Source organism: Diceros bicornis, chromosome 12 (assembly GCF_020826845.1).
Source record: "Diceros bicornis minor isolate mBicDic1 chromosome 12, mDicBic1.mat.cur, whole genome shotgun sequence".
Classification (NCBI taxonomy): Eukaryota; Metazoa; Chordata; class Mammalia; order Perissodactyla; family Rhinocerotidae; genus Diceros; species Diceros bicornis.
In genome coordinates this window covers 74,270,850-74,292,075 of record NC_080751.1, presented here as the reverse complement: position 1 = coordinate 74,292,075, position 21,226 = coordinate 74,270,850, and positions in this window count along the sequence as shown.

Here is a 21,226-nt window from a genome sequence, read left to right as displayed (position 1 = left end):
GGTAATGAATGACCAAGGATTTGTATCCTGTTCTTTCTTACTCATTTTATTTCCTTGTGTTAGCCAATTACTTACCATTGAAATGAGAGAAGGAAAAGAAAAGATGGGCAACCCAGTTTTCCTTTGAGTCTTTCCTTTCCCATCTGTAAGCTTAAGATGGAGAGTGTTGATAGAATATGTATATATCAACGAGTGAAATAAAAACAGCTGAGTTAGCTTTGTGCTATGTTTCCACTGATTTGGTAAGAACAAAATACATATGCATGTATGAATTATGAAATATTAAATATGAATTGTGTAATTTTGGTGATTCCACACACAAGTTAAATGCTCTGATATTTGCATTTAAAACTAGCATTGCACAATATAAAGGTGAATGGTAAAATACATGTTAATAATTAAAATTTTAAATTTTCTTTATTGAGAACATTAAAGAAGCAAATAAAAATATCATAAGTTGAAAAAGAGACCATGGAAGAAAGGAAAAAGCTTTATATTTTAGTACCTTTAATGGCAACATTTTTCTGCTTTCTGAACACAGAGTCTCATTTTTGTTTTTCACTGAGCTTTGCAAATTATGTAGCTGGCTCTGCTCAAGCCATGCCAGTTGTGACGTTGTTAAATGTTAAGCGTGGTGACGTAAAGGCTCTGCTTCTAGGTAAAAGGCACAAATGCTGTATGGGATTCTAAACTGTTCCTGCGTTTTTTTTTTACTGTTTCAGTGCAAATAAACAAAAAACACATAAACTAAGTTTACCTTTAACACATCAAACATTAATAAGAACAAGCAAAATACTATTCTAAATCTGATTTTATTATAATGAAAATAGTTTCAAATTTTTATCATTCTCTAAAACTACCTAGGTCCCTCAGGTCCATCCAATAAATATGTAAAATATGATCCCATTGAGCAAGCAGCCAGACCCTTTGTTTCTCAGTTCAGGACCCTTTCACCGTACTAAGGTCATACTGACTTCCTCGTCCACAGACCATCCCCCTTATTTCTGTCTTCTATGTGTACAAATGGAGGATTACTCAGTTAGTATTCTCAGGTACCACATTTCTACCTTTACCCTCAATCTAAGCAAAACTACCAGTGGAAACAATTTTAATATAAGAGTCTTTTTTTTGAAATCCATTAAAAGAAATACCCATCTTTCAAAAGCAAAAAGGTGTGTAAAGCTCTAGTGGTGTGTGCATTTTAGGAAATCCTTTTCCTGTTTGATTCCATGTGACTGTTTACTTAGGACAGGCAGAAATAAAAATGAGTTTGCTGATTTGTCAGTCTTGTATATATATATTTTTTTTACCACATTGGCTTATAACATTATATCAGTTTCAGGTGTACATCATTATATTTTGATTTCTGTGTAGATTACATCACGTTCGTCACCCAAGGACTAATTACCATCCATCACTGTACACATGTGCCCTGTCACCTCTTTCACTCTTCTTCCTCCCCTCCCCCCCCCTCTGGTAACCAACAGGCTAATCTCTGTATCTATGTGTGTGTTTGTTGTTGTTTTTGTCTTCCACTTATTAGTGAAATCATATGGTATTTGACTTTCTCCCTCTGACTTGTTTTGCTTTGCATAATACCCTCAAGGTCCATCCATGTTGTCACAAATGGCAGGATCTCATCTTTTTTACAGCTGAGTAGTATTCCATTGTGTGTGTGTGTGTGTGTGTGTGTGTGTATACACACCACATCTTCTTTATCCATTCATCCACTGATGGACACTCAGGTTGTTTCCAAGTCTTGGCTATTATGAATAACACCTCAATGAACATATGCAGTGCATATATCTTGCCACATTCCTGTTTTCATGTTCTTTGGATAAACACCTAGGAGTGGAATAGCTGGATCATATGATAGTTCTGTTCTTAATGTTTTGAGGAACCTCTATACTCTTTTCCACAGTGACTGCATCAGTTTGCACTCCCACCAGCAGTGTGTGCGAGTTCTCATCTCTCCACATGCTCTCCAATGCTTGTTGTCTCCTGACTTTTAATTATAGCCATTCTGATGGGAGTGAGGTGATATCTCACTGTAGTATTGATTTGCATTTCTCTTATGATTACTGATGTTGAACATCTTTTCATGTGCCTGTTGGCCATCTGTATATCTTCTTTAGAAAAGTGTTCAGACCTTTTGCCCATTTTTTAATTGGGTTGTTTGTTTTTTGTTGTTGAGATGTATGAGTTCTTTATATATTTTGCATATTAACCCCTTATCAGATATATGGTTTGCAAATACCTTTTTCCAATTGTTAGATTGTCTTTTTGTTTTGTTCATGGTTTCCTTTGCCTTGCAGAGGCTTTTTAGTCTGATGTAGTCCCATTTGTTTATTTTTTCTTTTGTTTCCTTTGCCTAGTGAGACATGGTATTCAAAAAGATGCCGCTAAGACTGATGTCAAAGAGTGTACTGCCTATGTTTTCTTCTAGCAGTTTTATGGTTTCAGGTCTTACCTTCAAGTCTTTAATCCATTTTGAGTTAATTTGTGTGTATGGTGTAAGATAATTCATTCTTTTGCATGTGGCTATCCAGTTTTCCCAACACTACTTATTGAAGAGAATTTCTGTTCTCTGTTGCATGTTCTTGGCTCCTTTGTTGAAGATTAGCTGTCCATAGATGTGTCAGTTTATTTCTAGTCCCTCGATTCTGTTCCATTGATCTGTTTTTGTGCCAGTACCATGCTTTTTGATTACTATAGCTTTGTAGTACATTTTGAAGTCAGGGATTGTGATGCCTCCAGCTTTGTTCTTTTTTCTCAGGATTCCTCTGGCTATTTGGAGTCTTTTGTTGTCCCATATAAATTTTATAATTCTTTGTTCCATTTCTGTGAAAAATGTTGTTGGGACTTGGGTAATGATTGTATTGAATCTATAGATGGCTTTAGAAAGTATGGACATTTTAACTATGTTAATTCTTCCAATCCATGAGCACAGAATATCTTTCCATTCTTTTGTGTCTTCTTTGATATCTTTCAACAATGTTTTACAGTTTTCAGTATATAGACCTTTCACTTCTGTGGTTAAATTTATTCCTAGGTATTTTATTCTTTTTGCTGCGACTGTAAATGGGATTTTTTTTTTTTTAAACCTAGCCAGTATGCTCTTTGACATTGGTCGTAGCAGTACTTTTTTTTTTTTCCCCAGGGGAAGATTCATCCTAAGCTAACATCAGTTGCCGCCTAAGCTAGCATCAGTTGCCAATCTTCCTCCTTTTTTCTTCTCCGCCCCAGTACACAGTTGTGTACAGTCATAAGTTCTTCTGGTTCTTCTATGTGAGCCGCCACCACAGCATGGCTACTGACAGACGAGCGGTGTGGTTCCATGCCTGGGAACCAAAGCTGGACCACTGAAGCAGACAGCGCTGAATTTTAACTGCTAGATCATCAGGGCTGGCTCGGGGTTGTATTCTTAATTTCTCTTTCTGCTATTTTGTTGTTAGTGTATAAAAACACAACTGATTTTTGTATGTTGATTTTATATCTTGCAACTTTTCTGTATTCATTTATTATTTCTAACAGTTTTTTTGGTGGATTCTTAGGAATCCTAAGAATCCTAAATCCTGGTGTAAGGTTTTCTACATATAAAATAGTATATAAATATAAAATTTCTATATATAAAATCATCTGCAAATAGTGACAGTTTTACTTCTTCCTTTCCAATTTGGATCCCTTCTATTTCTTTTGCTTGCCTGATTGCTCTTGCTAGGAATTCCAATGCTATGTTAAGTAAGAGTGGTGAGAGTGAGCATCCTTCTCTGGTTTCTGTTCTTAAAGGGATAGCTTTAGGTTTTTCACCACTAAGGATGACATTAGCTTGGGTTTGTCATGTATGGTCTTTATTATGTTGAAGTACTTTGCTTCTATGCCCATTTTATTCAGAGTTTGTATCATAAATGGATGTTGTATCTTGTTGAATGCTTTCTCTGCATCTATTGAGATGATCATGTGATTTTTATTCTTCATTTTGTTAATGTAGTTTATCATGATGATTGATTTGTCGATACTGGAACATCCCTGCATCCCTGGAATAAATCCCACTTGATCATGGTGTATGATCTTTTTAACGTACTGTTGTATTCAATTTGCTAGCATTTTGTTGAGGATTTTTTCATCTATGTTCATCAGTGATATTGTCTGTAATTTTGCTTTTTTTGTGTGTTGTCCTTGTCTGGTTTTGGTATCAGGGTAACGTTGGCCATCTAGACTGAATTAGGAAGCTTCTCCACCTCTTCAATTGTTTGGAAGAGTTTGAGAAGGATAGGTATTAAGTCTTCTGTGTTTGGTAGAATTCACCAGAGAAGCCATCTATCTGGTTCTGGACTTTTGTTTTTTGGGAGATTTTTGATTACTGTTTCCATGTCTTTACTGGTGATTGGCCTACTCAAATTCTCTATTTCTTCTTGATTCAGTTTTGGAAGGTTGCATGATTCTAAGAATTTATCCATTGCTTCTAGATTATCCAGTTTTTTGACATATAGCTTTTCACAGAATTCTCTTATAATCCTTTGTATTTCTGAAGTGTCTATTGAATCTTGTGTATATTTTTAAATTAAAAAAGAAAATTGGTTTTTGCACCACTTGGCAACACACCCCATAATTAACTTAAAATCTAATAATTATTCCTTCACAAAATATTTTATGTTGATGATTTGTTCCAACAAATATCTAAATGTCATTGACTGTGAATAGCACATGGGAAGGGAAAGTCTTGCCTATGTCTTGCCTCTCTCTGTCAAGATTCTCACCTCCTTCACTCCCATGGGTGACCACTGTTAAGTAGAGAACCACTTATTTCAAGGAAAGCAACCCTACCGCCTTCCTTAAACTCAGAGTTTGTCGGGCAGTTCATTTCATAGACGGTAGCTCTTTTGGAAGACTTTCCATTGCCTTGAACTGACATAGTTTGCCTTGAAAATTTACCCCTTGGTTTTTACTTCAGTTTTGGGGTGGGGGAGGGAAGAGTAAACAAAATTCTGCATTTCACTTTAGCTTTTCAACTACAGAATACAATTATTCTACTCCCCTACATCTCCTCCAGACTAAGTGTTTCCTTCACCATCCTCCCAGAGGGCAAGCTAATCAATCCTTTCTCTACATTTCCCTTCCTCCTCTGAGCGCACTCTCTTCACATCAAGGAAAAAAGCTTTTCTCCTTGTTCTAAGAAAATGCTGTAATCATTGTCAAACTGGCTTTAGAAATGGATCAATTTTGAAAATGAGTAAATTATTTTGTAGTTTGCTTATGCAAGCCAGCCCTGGCTGTGATTTACAGAGTACCTTGGGAGTGGCTGGCCAGCAAGCTTCTGCTGGCTTCTGCTTTAGGAAGACAAAAATCCAATGAAGTCCATGGAAATGGCATTAACTAGTTTGGGGGGAATTGACCATACTAAAAGCAAATGCAAATGCATTTTTTTTTTTGTAATACCAAACACATGTTTTGTGTGCTGTTAGAAAAGTGGCTTAAAGAAGTCCCCGTAAGCCTGTGGTGAGTTCATGTTGACACACACAAGCACACACTTGCACTATCACGTTTTCTTGCCTCAAATAGGCAGTTGGCTTCTCTCTTTTTATGTTAAATGACCTAACTCAAAGGTTTAAGGGTTTCCAAGATGGATAATTGGAAGATTAACTCTTTCACTATTCATTAATTGACAATTCAGCATTTTGTTTAAATATCCAGCTTCACAAGAAGCCACCTTTATCTGCCATGTGAATTCACAGTTTTCCTAAACTGGAAGCGTTTCTGATGCTGTGCTGACGCACAGAGGGAAGCGATTTTTCGGAGCAAAGGAGTTCAACCAGAGGCCAATCTTCGAATATACGTGAGGAAGAGAGAAACAGGAGAGGAAGAAATCACGCTGTTCCATTGGAGAGAAATAAAAATAGCTGTGAATGTTGCCATTTTCAAATTGGTACTAGAAACTAGGAGACGTGATCCAAATACCAAGTGGCGGCAGGGAGCAGCCCCGCCAGATAAGGGCCGGTGACAGGCGTGTGGTTAAGCATGTTATCAGCCCTGTCTGGAGCCGCAGGCAGCCAGGAGGCCAACAGTGCTTTCTGCCCATCTGCCTGTCCCTGAGAGCCCTACCACTGCAGGTTTGTCTAGAAGACAACCTGGGACCCAAGAGGCAATGGGATAGGGTGGGGGAGGATGATCATTTCCCCAATCCTGGGCAGGCTTAAATACTGTTTTCCCCATCACAGAAAAGGAATTGGGCTTGTAGCTTAAGATGATAACAATGGAGCATCTGCCCTTTTTGTTTCATTCTGTAATTTGAGATTCTCAGCACAGCCCCTCCCTCAATAATGACAGCTGATATTTAGACTCACACAGCCTCCCTTGGAACCAGCGTGCTGTCTGAGAGAATTAAAGACCTAACGCTAAAAAGGGGAGCTTCCTGCAATTCTCAAGGCCCCATCTGTCTTGAGATTTCCTATTCTCAAAGAGTATCCCACTCTCCTACAACATGCTACTGGGGTAGGTGGTAAGGAGGCGAAGATAGATACGTAGATATTATTTAGAATAAAGAGAAGGGTTTAGGATGAAAATTAAGATACAGATTTTACACTTAAATTTTCTTAAGTAAATTGGAGAAATTATCTATCATGTGATAAGGCAGAAATGGCATAAATGTTTTTGAGGGTAGATGCTTGATACAAATCCTTTGCTCTTTCTTCTAGAAGCACATGTAGGTGATACTTCTGCACTGAAGGAGCCAGGCCTTTGGTACAGGTTTAGTTTTATGAAGGATTGATTTCATAGCTATCTCCTACCACAAGCCCAGCACTGTGTTAAACACAGTAGGCCTTCTAAAAAACCTCAGACCAGATCCCTAACCTTCAGGGCTGGGGATCCATGAGCCAAATGAGATTTTCATAAAAGAAAAATTAGAGGATGCTGTTTTATCAAACTTTGTGATTTTAGATAAGAACGTATGCAAATTGTAGTTTTAGAAGTAGAATAGTCCTACCTCTTTATTTTATGTATAAGGAACTTGACGCTCAAAGATGTGAAGAGACTTAATGGAAGTCACAAAGTTAGTACAGAGTAGAAACTGGATTGATAACTAGTCAGTTTGTCACCTTTTCTTTCTGTGCTCTTCATGCCAGGTCTCTCAAGGCTACCAGAGTCTCATGTTCAAAACTCAAATCAGACATCCTTCCACAACCCAGGAAGGCTAGCTGGTATGACTGTAGGACTGAGTAGCAACCCTAGACGATGCAGCTCTGGACGGAGGGGAGATCTCCGTGCCAGCCCAGACCCAACAAACTCACGGGGACACCAAGTCCACAAGTGTATGTGGCAGGAGGAGGGTGGTGAGGCCCAGAAATCATGGCCTGGACTGAGTGCACACAGACTTGTCCCCTACCCACATGTTCAGCAACAGATGCCTCTGTCATTTACTTCCAGGTGCCTCTGCCCACAGATGGGTTTTCCCTTACTGGGAGGTGGAACGCGTGGGGAACCCGGGACGACCGAGTGCAGGATATGCATCCGCGTCTATTGCTCAGTCAGGAGCCACGGGCATGGTCTTGGGAGCCTCTTCCAGCTTGGATTCGCACAGAGTTAGGTGGGGACCTGGGGAGCTGTGGCGCCTGTAGTCCAGGGACTTATGCAAATACAGCTGCCTGTGGGGACACCAAGTGAAGACCAGACATAACTGACAAAAGGAGTAGGGAATTTGGATGATGGGACGGAGAAAGAGTAGTTGAGAGGCACGTTAAGGAGGTGGGAACCAGGGAAGCCACGGAAAGAGGGTAAGGAGCAGCAGGAGGAACAACTTCCACCCTGGGAGGCATCCGCTTCCTTTCTCAGGGTGCTGGCAGCCTCACCTGGGGGCAGGGAGGTAGCGTCGAAGGGAACTGCCACCGTGTGGATGAGCCCAGGAGTGAACTCCACAAACCAAGTTGTGGTCAGTCTTTGCTCCAACTTGATTGCTCTCCAAGCCTTTTCCTAAGTTCATTTCTAAAGACTTGTTTTAATATTCAATGTGAAGTTTTGTGTCCCATATACTCACAAACTTGCTAAAAAATTATATAATATTTAAACAAGTCTGAATAAGATACACAAATTGCATACTCTCCAAGCCTCTTTTTAGATGTGTTTCTCGTTTGGGTAGTCATATTGGAATTAAGTTATTGACTTTTGTTAAATTCAAATCCTCTAGCAAGACTTGGGGCAGATCTTTGCAATGCTCTGTATGGACTTTGCAATATTACGTAGTAAACCTCTCCCTTAATTAAATTGGAAGGGTGCAATCCTATGAGAAGGTAAAACTGCAATTTTATAGGATATCATCCAGCAACAAAAAATTTTGTTTCTTTTTATTTTGCTTTGATAACGGTATAACCGAGGCTTCAAGCTTTCACTTTCTTTTCAAGTCCATGCCTTTTCTCCTCTGCATGGGCAGTTAATACAACTAACATCAACTAACAGTCCCCAAATACTTCCCAATAATTATTCTCTCATTATGCTGAAAACAGCCCAATAATCTGTCAGGAAAACACAATAGCATCCTTGCAGGACAGAAAAAAATAGAGAGAGCAGAATGACTGGAGAGGGTAGCTCTGGAGTGACACTGACGGTGCCAACGCCTGCCTGCGTTCACATGTGATCCCGAGCATGGCCACGGTCCGGCTCACTTTTCTCTTCAAGGCAAAATGCAGTTTTGGAGCAGATGCCCACCATGGCTGTGCCTATCAGGACCTCCTGCTCCCATTCGCCACGTGATGTTGGTGTACGAAAGGTCTTTTAGGGTAGATCACTGCCACCGGGCCACTGACCGTCATGTTTCCTAAGGTGTACAGGAATGAGTTTTCAAGGGCATTATTCTGAGATTGAGTTTGAGAGGCGGAGCTCTCCCCGGGTGCGGATGCAGCCTGGCTGGCAGCGCTCCAGCACATTAAGCCTGAACATAGGCAGTGCCGTCTAGCAATGGCGTGTTGTTCCTGCCGCCTTGACAGCTGCTGAAAGACTTTCTATTATTATCCTACTTTAAAAAAATCGCAGCATAATGAGTGACTAACTTACTGGGTGGTAGCAATGTGTGAACTACTGAGGAGGCAACTTCATATTCAGCAACATCTGGATTACAGGTGTGAATATGCATGGCTGCATCGTCTGGTAATTAATGTCTAGAGAAACACATCTCGATTGAAGTGCTTCCCCAAAGTTCGAGCATAGTGAGAAAAGGAATCACATCCTGTGTTTTGAGACCAACATCATGTAACCATTCAGATCTAAGGAAAAAAAGACACATCTGAAAACTCAAATGAAATTGTTAAAATTTAAAATGAATGTTAAAATAAAGGTAACTTGATTGTTGACATCACATTCTTCCAGGTAAACACTATCTTCTTTTGATGGATATTGTCAAAGTTTGGCTCAAAAACACAAGTAAGCTGATGAAAGAGAAAAGCTAAGAAGTTTCTTCCTGGAAAATGCACATGGCACAGGCACACGTTCCGTGTGAAACTGCAGGTGGTTCAGAACCTCTCTGATTTTCTGGTTATCCAAATCCTTCTTTTATAGATACAGAAAAGTGGCAGCTGACATTAACCAATGTCCAGGCCAAAACTACAACAGAGCGAGAGCTACCACTCTGGCGCCCAGGATCCTAGGGCAGGGCCTGGAGTCCTGCAGCCCGTCAAGGATGCGGGAGGCGTGCTCCCCCAGGAGAGAGCGGCAACCACAGTGGTTCCACAACAGTCCACCCACCCCCGTGAAGCTCAGTGCACCCTCTCGTCACTCTTTATTCTGCTAGTTGACCAGGAGAAATACAGGCTAGGCTGTGAAAATACAACTGGACTATTCCCCCAATGACAACCTCTTACGCAGTTATCATTCTTTAAAGGAATATAGTCTAGAGGAATATGAAAAGGTGTGGAGAAATCTCAAGTGGTGAGAAAGATCAACGCTTAGGCATAGACTATTAAAGTATTTCACACAACTTAAAATCCAAAGGCTGTATAACATGAGGATTTCATCTGTGTCTGTGTGCTTTCATTTTTCTTCAGTTCACAAGTAATTTGATGATTTCAACAAGTGCCTCTTCCTCATCACTCGTTTCCCCTTTAGATTCAAAATGCAGTCAACAGTTTTTTTCTTGAGATCTGTGCTAACTTTGAGAGCAAATGAGTCTGTTGACTTGGAAAAGAATACGTATCCTTTGCGCTTAGGAGAAGGGACTAAGGGTCTCCAGGAACCAGGAAGAAGTGCTCGCTATCACAGAAACTCTGCTGGCTTCCTTCGTGGGCTCTACGGCCTGCTCCATCACCCCTCTCCACTGAATCTGTTCCTTGTGAAGCTCCTTTATTATTCCTTCTCAAGTCTAGTTCCAGTCACGGTGCCGTCTACCTCCACTCAAAATTCTATAATAATTACATATTTTCTAGCAAATTAATAGTCAGTTGGTATTCAACTCCCTCCATAATATAACCCCAATTTATGTTAGTCTCATATCTTATTAGCACTCACATGGATCAATATTTCAAAGAAACTGTACCATGCCCCAAAGAAAATGCTGGTCATCCTTTAAGATTCATTTCAAAGTCTATCTCAAAAACTCTGTAAATTTGTTCCTGGTATCTTCCAGAACTATAATACTCCTGTCCTGGGGCAGGTGATGTATCTATCTTAGTTATACGTGTATGTCTCCTATAGAATTTAACTTAGTATGGCGAACATACAGCTAGTGCTTAATTTGTTCATACATCATCTCATGTAACCCTCCTTACCACCATGGAAGGTTGGTCTTGCTAGTAACACTTTGTGGATGAGGAGGAGGATCAATGAGGCTAAGTTAATTTATCAAAGACGTGGTTTTCTTCAAGGGCAGCTTTGAAATCTGAGCGCAGCTGTACCTCCAAGACCTCGGTGTGCTCCCTCCATGTCATCTTTGTGTTGGAAGGAATGGTTTTGGAAGATCATGATCATTCAAATGACAGGTGCAATAAGTAACTACACCTCTACCACAGTGTCTCAATACACTTGGCTTGCAACTCCCAGAGCCAAAAAAATGTCATGTTAAGGACAGATACTATTATTGTAGTTTCACAATATTAGCTTTTAAAGATTATATAATTAATTTCTTTACTTTTTTTTTTAACAGTTAAGGACAAATACAGAATCAAATCACAGAAACATACTTATCAATCACAGAACAAAGGAAGTTCTGTCTGTGGTTTGGGTATCCAATGCCATCTATGCATTTCCGGAGAAGTCATTATACCCTGCTTCTCTTGGTAGTCAGCACTACATGAACATGGGCGAAGGGTGAGAAAAGAATTCATTGAATTTCAAACCTGCTTCAAGGAGACAAAAATAATGGCATCCTTTGTTGTTTGCAATTTATTAGTTTAGCAACTGGAATGTGATATTTTGCCTTCTCTTCTTTCCTTTTATATCTTCTTCCCTCTCCTTATACTTTTATCAAATATTCCACAAAAATTCTTCTTTCTTTGGGAACTTTACGGCACTCATTTTTCCTAAATAATGTAAGAGTTACAATATGTTGATTACCAAGCAATGCTAACAAATTTACATACATTAACTATATCTTCACACTGATTCTGAAATAGAGGTTTACTATCCTCATTTACATATGTAAGGAAATTAAAATATCTATTTTGGCATACTTATTAAATTGATCAACTTTAATTATGAATATATTTTATGAATATATGAACTAGACCATGCATTTGTTGCTGGAGAATCAAATATGCCCTATAAAATATTTAGTTTTGCAACTGTATGTTGCTGCATTCAAAATTAGTGTCATCATTTTAGTAAAACAAGTAGGACCTCAGGTGGGAAATATCCAAAATTAGAACTATTACGGTGACCTTGATAGCATAATTTTATTTTCTCATAAACTTTCAAAGATTCAAAAGTAATTGATCCAAAATCTTTTTCTCCCTACTCTTTCATTATATAAATACCCCACATCAATGGGATTTAGTGATTTTTAAATATCATGAGTATATTAATGTAAAATGGTCAGAGTTCACAAAAATGAGTATAAAAGAAAGTCCAGGAGATTTTGTACTTTTCATCCAATGATAAAGGTAAGAAAAATAAACATGTAATTAAGGTGAATCATAAACCAAACATTATTTGTTTCCACATGTTCTCATTCTGTAACTGCCTTGTCGAGGTGTCGAGGGAGGAAACTGAAGTTCCAGGAAGTTAAGAAAACCAAGAGGCAGAACACACACACACACACACACACACACACACACACGAGCTCCTTCCATGGATTTGCATACACAAACCACGCGTGCCTGCACACACACGTGCGCGAGCACACACGCTCTGTGCTGGGTTGTCGGGGTTAGGGACCCTCCTGGAGGCCAGCCGCGCCCAGCCGCAGGGTCCCTCCTCCCGGCTCTGGGCCCTCGGTCTCCTGAAGCAGCCCCTCCACTGGGCTCCGCGCCCCGAGGGGTGGGCGGTAACTCCTTCTCGTGGGTACCAGTGCTTCCTTTCCACATGCTTTTACAATACCTGGTTATGTCTTGTGTGGCGGGTAACTCCTTCTCGTGGGTACCAGAGCTTCCTTTCCACGTTCTTCTCCAATGCCTGGTTATCTCTTGTGTGGGCAGTAACTCCTTCTGGTGGGTACCAGAGTTTCCTTTCCATGTTCTTCTCCAATGCCTGGTTATCTCTTGTGTGAGCAGTAACTCCTTCTGGTGGGTACCAGAGCTTCCTTTCCACGTGCTTCTCCAATGCCTGGTTATCTCTTGTTTACATTAAATTCTCTTGACTCAAAACAAAGCCAAACAAGAAAAAGAGTATAGTTTGTGTGTCCTGACTGGAAACTAACACATGGACGGAGACCATCCTTTCACCCTCATTTTGGAAGAGGAAAAAACGAAGGGAAGACACCGGGAATATGTTCCTGTTCGGGCCCTGGCCCTGCCTCGTGGGTGCTCTGCTAACTGCGGTGAGTCATCTCAGCTGTCGGAGCCTCAGTTTCCTCTTTTGTCAAAATACATAAATAAATAATGAGAAACAACATTCTGCTGCCCACTCCAGGACACTTACTAGGATTGAACGAAATTACTGACCAGACGTGAGCAAAGAGTCCTAGTACCCTGGGACACACTGCTTGCGGCACACAGCAGGCCCTCCACGCATCACCTGACTGAGAAAGGGAGCTGCTGTCTCAGTGATTTAAAACCGCTGCCTTTCCTTAGTTGGGGACAGCCTGCTCTAGCTGCTCACGCGTGGAGATGGGCGACTAGAAGCCGGAAATGGAGCCGAGAGATCTGCCGGGGATAAAGTGGACCCCAGAGAGGAGAGGAACAGCTTTCCAGTGATGATAAGCAAAATGCTTCCGAGTGTAGCTGTTTGGAAAAGCAATTTCATAACTATGACATAATGTTGAAGTATGATTCTCGGATGAAAAACCTATAAAATATCATTCTAACTGCCAGCTTTGGGATGCATCTTATAATGTTTGTGGTTGGTGATTTACTAGATATGAAAGTATCTTTTTGTAACGTAAAAATTACACAAGAGCTATCATTCCACCAAGACTACAGAAAAGCAGTTTTCGTAGTACTGTGCAAGTGCATGTACCTCAGCAGAATATGAAAAAGAGTGTTATGAGGCATTCAATGCACTGTGAAAAACGATCTTTTTGCTAAGAATTATCATTCTAGGAGGCTACAGCCCAGATACCTCCAGGGATATTTACTGAGGAGGTGTGCAGGGCCTGTGGAGAGGACGGTGGTCTTTGTCACTTTGTCACTATGTGCCAGGCCCTGACATTCATCACCTCAAGGACCCCCTAGAGCCCAGTTTCAGACATTTATGGAGGGGGGAATCACAGTAGGAGGTGCTTCTTTGAGATCCCAGTGAGATCTATGGATTCTTACTCCATAACATGTAGAAACACCCCAAATTTTCAAATGTATTGATTTTAATTAAACGATAAGTGGTGGCACCAGGTCAGGGTGGCCCCCACCAACCGAGGATGCCTTTATATATACCATCTCCCCAGCTGGCCATCAAGAGTAAACCTCTGTGGGGAGTTACTCCTTTCTGATAATAGTTGTCTCAGTCAGTTCAGTCTATTATGATAAATGTTTAATTATCCATAACCAACCCATAGATAAGAAAGATAGAGTGATATTTATTGAGCCAAATGTGAGGACTAGCCTGGAAGTGCTCTCTTCTGGGGGGAAGAAAGCGCTCCAGGGCAGCGTGGTTTGCAGTACGGTTATATACCATCTCAGAACAAAGACCATACATCAAGCATGACAGGGGTACCATTTTTTGCCCCAAAGTCACAAAGCGATATTTTGCTGAAGCTTAGCACATACACAGCAGATCAACTTGACCTGTGTTCTCTGGGAAGGAAAGCTTATCTTCAAAGAAGTACTGTATCAGCTTCAGAGAAAGGGAGATGTTGCATCTCTATCTTCAAAGAGTGGATTCTTTGCTTTGGGAAAATGTTTGAAGCGGATGTACAATGCATGTTTGGTGGGCCACAAATCAGGCTGCTCTGGGAAAAATAAGCTTCAGGCCAAATGAGATTTAAATGAGAATGGCTTCCCTATACACCTCAGTATGTGAAAACTTATTATTATTCTTATTATTTTTATCACAAACATACCACAGACTGAGTGGCTTAAACAACAAAACTATATTTCTCACGGTTCTGGAGGCTGGGAAGTCCAAGATCAAGGTGCCAGCAGATCCGGTGTCTAGTCAGAGCTCTTCCTTGTTTGCAAGAGGCTGCCTTCTCAGTGTATCCTCACATGGTGGGGAGCAGAGAGAGAGAGAGAGAGGAAGCAAGCTCCCTCATTGTGGCTCTTCTCATAAGGGCACTAATACCATTCACGAGGGCCCCACCCTTAGGATCTAATCACCACTAAAAGGCCCCACCTCCTCATACCATTCCATTGGCGGGTAGGATTCCAACATATGAGTTTAGGCAGACACAAACATTCAGTCCATAACAATGGACTAGTCTTGTGGAATTTGAGGGCTGTTGCTTGACATCTATAACCTTTGTTTTCCCATTTACATAATTTATTTTAGTTAATAAGGAATGAGCATGGTCTCTGCCAGGCATATGTTAAACGTTAATGATACAGAGGAAAAGTACATAGGCTAATTACAAAAAGGACATAAATGAGTGTCAGGCACCTTCCATGGGTTCAGTACCATGTGTGGTGCTATTTTCAGACATTATTATTTTTTTTTTCAGCGAAGCAAACCGATTTGTAAAGGTTAGGTAACTGGTCCAAGGTCCCTCAGATAGCCATTAAGTAATTGATAGAGCCTGAATCCCACCCAAGTTTGAACACAAAACGTTGGCCATTTCCACAAAGCTGTACCCTACAATGAGATCTCTTCCAGGGTGCACATGAAAGTCTGTAGCTTTAAACAAGACCTTCTCTACCTCTTCAGACATAGCAAAGCTGCTTGTGAGATATAAAATTCCCAATTTTATCTAGTGTCAGCATTATACTCCTCAAGTTAGTGAAAAAAAATCGGAACCACAGACTAGTAGCTAGAACTATTAAATCACGATGATTATGAAGATGCTCTGTAGTCTATAAAGGCTTCTATAGATTAGTCGTGTTAAAATCCCTATTTATTTCTGCTGCACCAGGAAAGGATAAACGGAATTGCTTTTTGCTGGAGACAGAAGATTATATTCTCATCTCAGGGTGAACACAGTCGCAGCTGGGCCTTTATAATTGTGACTCATTTAAAATGCCTCGTTATTAAAACTGGATTGTTTTGGATTGTGACTTTATTCAATTGAGACAATTATGTGTTCTGTGTGATTCAAATCAATGATTTCAGGGAGCAGTTGATTATTTCAGCTTAATTTGTTGTGCCTTTTGCTTTTTTAGACAGCCATTGGATATCAAAGTCTGAAATTAGATTTTAATTTCCTTTTGTGGACATTTCACATGTATATTGCACTAGCTCTCATAAATGTCGTGATGCTTTCCTCCCTACGTGAGTTCATACATAAGCTCAGAAAATGTCGATCCACTGACAGCGTCAGTTCCCAGCCTTCTGTGCAGTGGCCTCTGTCCCTGCAGCACTGTCTGTGGCTTTGGGACAGTTAAGCACACTGTGTCAAGATTGGCTCTCCATATCTACTCTCCCAGCTCCAGGGCACTTGGATGAAGCAATTTCACCTTCTGTAGATTCTCTTTTCTGTGCTTTCTAGGAGGAAGTATTCAGAAATCAGTGGAAGCTCCAGAAAATGCTGCCATGAAGATGCAGCAAATATCTGTCTCTGCAGGTGGAGATAGCCCAAGCCCAGCTCTCCAAGGGTTGATGACAACCCGTGGTGCAGAGGGATGATGAAACGTATTCCAGTAAACAAGTCTTGCCTCCAACTTATTAAGACGCCTGCAGGCTTAAATGAGTCTTGTGGAGGCAGTCGTGTCCCCACAGCACCACTTGTTGTAGAGGCAATTTCCACTCCTATCCACAGTCTCTGCCCGGCTACGCCCTGGGGGTGAGCAATGAAATCATCACATCTTTGTGTGAAATAATGATTTTTATTTTTGAAAGTACATAAAATTACAAGAATGTGAAACTTACCGCTAGCATTGGGATATATATGCTTCATAATCTGTGGGAGATGTTATCTGATACTGGCAGAAGAAAATTGTGTGGTAGATGAGACAGGCTGAAGGAAGGATGAGAATCTACCTATACCAAGAAGAGTGCATAAATTACTAAAATATTCATGTTTGTAGCTATTATCAGTTTTGTTTTTTTGTTTAAAAAGGGACTAAAACTATGAAATATTGCACAGATAATAATTAGCCTAATTGGAATTTGAATCAATATATGTCTGACTCCCAAAGCCACACACAGGCTGATTCCCAGACTTTGAAACAGCAGGTATGTATCGTAAATAATATGCACGGGGTATCAGCGTTTTAAGAGAATTTGGATGTCGTGACCTTTAAAAGTCCTTTCCAACTGAAAGGATCGATGATTTTATGGTTGATTGAACCTCCTGTGGGAGATGAGAACTGTTGTAAAGGAGAGATTAAGAAAGTACTGAGACTTCAAAAAAAATCTATTCCTGTTTTGCACAGTTTCACATTAAGACCAAGAAGGTCCCACAGAGATAACTCATTGCCCCAGGGAATCATGCAACCTAACCCAGAAATTGATAGGGCTGTGCCTTCCAAACTCGAAATACAAGTCCCCTGCTACTTACTGAGAAGTGTTCATCTGCAAATAATACATAGTTGTATAAAAACAAGGAATGCTTGACTCTTTAAATATGGTCCAAGAAGATTCACCTGACATAGGCCAAAAATCATCTCAGTGATGCTAAAGTGCACCTGTCAACTTCACAAGTGTGAGCTGTAGTAGGAATATCTGGACCAGCGAATAGAGCTAGACCAGGAACTAGATGGCCTAAGTAAATACACAATCTAAACAAAAACCCCACCCTGTGTAAATTTTTCATTAGAAACATCCATGGATTACAAAGGAGTCTTTTTCATGGGAAGGAAATGATGTTCTCTAACTTGGGTGGGGGTGGTTTCAGTGTGGGGTCATAGTTCAGTTCTGTTCCATTTTTAAAAATATGGTGTTAGAACTTGAAATCTTAGATCTCTTGGATATTCTTAGATGCTCTGTGCAAGACCAGTACTATTTTACAGCTCGCTAAGATTTTTGATTTGTTGATGACAATTCCAATCTAGATAAGTGATGAAATCACAAATTAGGAGGGAGACTGCCTAATGAATGACAAAAACATCAATCCATTTGTTCAAGCCAGGAATCAGATGTCATGCTTGATTCCTTCTCTCCACTCTTGAGCATCCATAAAATCACTGTATCTTTTGTTCGCATATTTACTCTTTCTTCATTGTTTCTATTGCTCTGTAGCCCTACTATGCTATTTTTGCTCCTGTCACCAATATTCCTCTCCTGGAACACAGAAATATCCTCCTAATTGACCTATAATCCTACCCACAGCTCAGCTATTCCACCCTCCACCAGAGCAGTGTTTCTAGACTGCAAATCAGATCTTGCCATTAAAACACAGCCTAAATGTCTTAACAAGGTTTAATCTGAACGTTCAGTCATTTTGCGCTTCACTGCCTATCACACATCCCTAAGCTCTAGCTATTGTGAACTTCTTCAATTTTCAGGAACATATCCTTAATTTTTTGAGACAAGGCCTTCACACATTTTTTTCCCCTTTGCCTGAAACTCTGGCCCCTGTGTAGTTCCTACCCACCCTTTAGGTTTCTCCTTAGAGAAAATTTCTGCCAAGATTTATTTGATGACACTACAGCTAGATTAAATGCCCCCCTCTTATGTTTTGCCAGATCATCAGTTCTTACTCCGACTGTAACATTTACGCAATATGCAAGTTACCCGTTAACCTGTTTGTCTCTTTCCCCACTGGAAAATAAAATCCTCAGGGGCAAAGTTTTAAGGCATATTCACCATTGTGTCCTTAGCATAGAGTGTAGCACCTGAGACACGAGAGACTCAATATATCCTTTTTGAACTGAGTGAAATATTCACTCCTCCCCAGGGCTCACTCGAGTAAACAGTTTTCTGTGCCTGTGCTACCTTCACTCAATGCTTTTACCTGATCCCAGATCCCAAGAAATGTCAAAAATGCGTGTTACTTTTCTCTTCTTCTCAGAAGCCTTTCCTGAAGACATCAGTTCATAGTGATCTTTCTCTTTTTAAAAAATCTACAGAACCTATTATTTAAAAACATACTTTGGCATATTATTATGTGTCCTTTCTACCTCCTCTTCTCCCCACCCAATAAGTTCATGGTCTTCTCTAAGGGAAGGTTTTGCTTTATTCCCCAACCCAAATGGACATTAAAGAATATTTTCTCTTTGTCAAATGATTCTCAATAGCACGGTATTTTTCAGAATTATAAACACCAACACCTTTCCTCTGTGACCCTCAGAGCATTAAAATAGCTCAGCAACCGAAGGCACTGGAGTTTCATTTGTTTCTGAGCCTGAAATATATTGATGAATTGTTTGTTTGCTTGTTGATTTCCCATTTGTAAGCAATTCAAAGTCCACTCTCTGATGATAACTGTATCCCAGAATAAGTAGATGTATTTAATTAATTAGCTAGAATATATTCTGCAAAGTCAGCTTAACATTGGTTCTTGAAGATGATTCCAAGTATGTACTTGGGCTAGGCAAACCCAGCGCCAAGCCCAGGAACCCCAGTGTTAGCACAGATGTAAGGTCTGCAGTTCAATTTTTCTTCTCCTTGCACTACAATGCTGAGTTATGCAGGGTCTAGCAAATGAAAATCCTTAAACAATTTAGGAAATCCAATCAATCAGCAACCAACCTGATAATAGGGGACATCATATACAGACCATGATAAGAAGTCAGTTTTACCTTTGATGGTTCTAAAAAAGAGAACTCTTACCAGAAATTCAATTCCTGACTCAATTCCTTACAATTTAATATATTTCATGAAAATTCATCTTTCTGACAATAGCAGGAATTAATTTAAATCAGTAAAGGAACATGCTTGGAGTTGCTACTTATGCTGAGTACGTATATGGTAATATATAGAGAACAATTCTATTTCTCATTGCCAACTCATCAGTGGGTCCAAACCAGAGCTTATAATCACTCCTGCATATATCCACTCCCATCTACCAAAGTCAAACTCATGTTTTTCTAATGATCTCCACTCCATTACCTGCCACGCCCAGGATAATTAGAATGTTTTGGCATCAGTTCTATGCAGCAGAGCAAACATAAGCTTGGAAGTTGAACTTAGATTTGGATAATAAAGCTGATGGATTTTTGTTTAGGAAGTATTTTTTCAAAGCCAATTACAGTAAAGTCTATTTAATTATTTCATGCTTTACCTATAATGCACAATGAAAACATTTCTGAGTTTTTCCATTTTAGCTTTTATTTTGCAGAACATCTTTTTCTACAGAATTATGCCTTTCTGAGTGAATCTTATGATAAAATTCTATTTATATATTTGTTGTATATTCATATCATGTATTGACCATAACTTCTGCCATAGTGCATTTTACGATTTGGGTCATTATTTCTACTGAGTAGTTTTTTTTTCAGTCAAATTGTGTAGCTTTAAAGTGTTATCATGAGCAGTTTAAGCAGTTGCCAGCATCATTTGTTATAGATTTTAAGTAATTAATATGCATAATAGCTGTTTCAAAAGACTGATGCTTTCTATTACTTTCTTAGCAAATCCATAAGAAAATTGAAAGCAACTCCCTCCAGATTTTTGAAATTGCTCCATTGTCCAGAACTGGTTACTCTATGCCAGTGAAATTCTTACATATATCCTGGAGCATGTGGTGTTGCAGTGGTGTCTTTTTATACCATTGACGACACAGGCAGTGAAGCCCTGGAGTAGAGCATCCTTCAGGTGAAAACAAACCTTGATCCACAGTATTTTGCAGGAAGTATACAGGGGGATAGATGGAAAAATTGACAGCACAGGATTCCACCTCCACTAACAACCACCTGGGTCAGGAAATTGTAGTTTTACTCTGAAACTTTCTAAAATGCCACTCAGTCAAAAATATGTACTTAATACACATTTATGTTAAATATTTCCATGGCAAAATTTCATTATTTAAAAATGCATTTATAAATCTCCTGGTACAACATAGCTGATATGTTGAATAAGCACAATTCATGAGATAAAATACAAACACAACTTTATTTTTGTCTCCCAAGCTGCCTTTAAAATATTTTCTCTGCCACTGGTTGACAAAATTAAGGGAACCCATGACATTTATGTTCACTTTTAATGGAGAGTGTTTTGCCACTTAAGAAATACAATATTAATTCAGAACCAAGAAAAAAATATCCAGAAAATAATTCTCCTCATGTATAATTAGATATAGAGTTATCTAACAAAATATGCTCAAGATCTGTGCATTAAAAGTTACAAAACAATGATGAAAGAAATCAAAGAAAACCAAAACAAATGGAAAGATAAAGTATTATCATAGATTGGAAAACTCAGCATTGTTAAGATGTCAATGATCCCAAAATTGAAGTATAGATCCACTGTGATCCCAGTAACAAGTCTAGCAGAATTTTAACTTGTAGAAATAGACAAGCTGTTTATAAAATTTATTTGTAAAAGCAAAAGAACTCAAATACCTGAAACAATTTTGAAAAACAAAAGAAGAACTAAATTGGAGAACTCACACTGCTTTTTTTCC